We start from the raw sequence: 2,995 nt of genomic DNA, 5'->3' as shown, positions 1-2,995 counted from the left end.
TATAAATTTCACGTTTTGTAAAATAAATTTAGTTTATAGAGCAAATTTTCATCAGTAAAGGAAATTTTCATTAGTAAATCTGTACCAGGAAGAGAGCTACTCATCAGTTGAGAGATTTTTATCTGCCTAACAAGCAATCTTCATTCACCCTATATTTCCTCCCTCCCCTCACCTTCCCATAATTTATCTCCCCACTTCCCTGTTTTAAAAGTCTCAGTTATCTAAACTTCCTTAAGTTTCATATTTCTGTAGGACCCCTGTGCATACATATATAATTAAAATTGCTTTTTCCTATTAATCTGTTTTATGCCAATTTAATCCAGAGACCAGCCACGAACTCAGAAGAATAGAAGGAACCAATTTTTTTTCTCCCTTGCAGCATTTTAACACTGCTTGAATCAATTCAATTTTGTTTTATGGAAGTTTTCCTTGTGCTTTTCACACTAATGTTATCACCATATTCACCATGAAAGCATGTAGGACTTTGGGGTGGAACTGGAAGGAAAAAAGATTAATTTTCTCTCTACCCTTTATTGTTCTTGATAAGGACAGACCTCTGTCATGAAAGACAAATTAATTACAGGAAAACAGTTTATTGACATGTATACCTCATATACCTCATATAGACATAGGAGATACTCAGAGAAATGAGTAAATCTCAGAAAGACAGTTTTGAAATCAGGCTTAAATACCATCTTTAGTTAGAACAGAGACTGGTTATGAGGAGGTGACCAGGAAAAGCACAGTAAACAATGGTGAGGTTTGTTATACAGATTTCAGTCCATGCCTTCTCCATTGATAAGTCTCCCGTGACTTAGAGTCATCCTTCTCTTCCTGGAACTGAGAGGGAGACACCGTTACAAATGGAGATTTCCATTATAGAAGTAAATGTTTCTTACAAAAGGATAAATCCTATTCTTATGGCTGCTGTTTCTCAAAATAATCCTGACGCCAAAGAGGCACATTTTGGAGTGGCATATTCTGGTCCCTTAAAGTATGTACCTTTATATAAGAAAATTGACATAAATTTTACAATTTAATGGAGTATCATTCATAGAAAAAGTCTTTCTGAACCCAGCCTCTATTTCATTAACATTACGGATTTAAGGTTTGAAGTTATGGATTTAAGATTTGAAGTTATGATCTTACCTTTTGTTTTCCAGTTCTTTTTTGAGTTCCTAAAGAGTTTGTGAGAAATCAAAATTAATCCATCCATTAGAGATGAGTATGACAATCATCTGCAAATTACCATTTCGTTATATATGTTAAAGTTCTTCTCCCATCATCAGGAATACTTACAATTTCAAAGACATATTCTTTATAAACATAACACAAAAATAAATGGGATTTGGAAAATGGGTAAGAATTGGTCTTTGTAAAATACGAAGCTCTAAAGTTGCACATTCTTATGATAATCTACACTGAATCAATACTATTGTAGGTCTCTTGCATCTTGTAGCAAGATTTCTGTCTCCTAAACTTAAATCTAACTGAAGATAGGATGGTACTTTATCCCTATGATAGGTACAAGGACAAAAATTAGAAATAAATGTAAAAATCATCACAACCTCCTTCAATTTTTCCACTCTACTCAAGCTTTCAATCTCATGTCACTCCATTAATGCCCTGGCTGCATACAGATGATATAATCTTATAATGTTGCTATAATAAGTTCTCCTGATTATAGTTTCTTCAACTTCCATTTCTGCCTGAAAATTTCTATCATCACAGATTCTACTTTCTGCATTGTACAGAAGCAGCAGCTAGGACTTGATAGACAAATGTGTCCAGTTGCATTATTTACCAGCTAAGCAACCTTGTGCAAGTTATTTAATCTCTCTGATCCTCAGTTTCATTCAAATGATAATAATAATACTTCCCCACAGGATGTTGGAAGGATTAGAGATACCTCTTTGTAGAGAAGTATACACTAAGTGTGTTTAGTACATTGGCTCTAGTAGGCATATCAAATGTGTCCAATACATCGTCATTGTCATCTCTGAGAAAGTGTCTTTCCTCACCAAAGGTAATTTCTCTTATCTTCTGTAAAACCATCAAATGTCCTCCACTCTTGCTCAGCTTTTAATCATTCACAACAGGCTCCTCCTGGGCTTACCAACATGTACAGATTTTTTTTTTTTTTTTTTTTTTTTTTTTTTTTTGCTGTACAGTACTATGACTCTTGACAAATGTACAGTGTTATGTAACCACCACTGAAAAAATAAATACATAAAAATTCAATCACTACTACCCCGACCTGCCCAAAATTCTTCTGCGTCTTCCCTCATTCCTAGCTCCTGAAAATTGCTAATTTGTTTTCTGTTCCTATAGTTTTGCCTTTGGAAATGATACATATAAATGGAATCATACAGTACATAACCTTTAAAGCCTGACTTCTTTTATTTAATAAAAAGGATTTGAGACTCATCCATGTTGTCGCATGTATCAGTTGTTCTTTTTAGTAGTGTTCCACCAAACAGGATGGAATGTGTTTACTCATTCTCCAGTTGAGGGGCATTTGAGTTATTTCCAGTCCTTGGCATTTACAAATACACTAACGCTGTTTTAAACCGCTTTTGTTGTTCGAATTATTTTTCAACTTTATCTTTAACTATTTGAGGTTTTCAGTTGCTGCTTCTATCCTTAAAAATCCAAAAATTCAGATTCTCTCTATATAGTCCCTTTCATCTGTGCTTGCAAAGTGGCAATTTCTATTTTAGCTAACCTTCTTGTAAATATTTTTTCTGGACTCAGGCTATGTCTCTGAAAGCATGCTGCCACCATTCTATTTTGCAATGTTTTTTCTCCTAATACAAAAAGTTCATTAGATACATCATCATCCAGCCACATCATTGAGAGCAACAGTTTACCAAAAGTTTTCTACTACGGAGAACAGAGAAACAGTCTGACCTTCAATATTTTCTTCCCCACTGCTTCCCAGCGTCCATTTTGCAATGCAAAACATTTTGCTTTTTTATTACAATATCCCCCACAT

Source organism: Rhinopithecus bieti, unplaced genomic scaffold (genome assembly GCF_001698545.2).
Source record: "Rhinopithecus bieti isolate Rb0 unplaced genomic scaffold, ASM169854v2 scaffold_5007, whole genome shotgun sequence".
NCBI classification, from domain to species: Eukaryota; Metazoa; Chordata; class Mammalia; order Primates; family Cercopithecidae; genus Rhinopithecus; species Rhinopithecus bieti.
The sequence above is the reverse complement of the archived record's forward strand: the minus strand, read 5'-3'. Positions refer to the sequence as shown.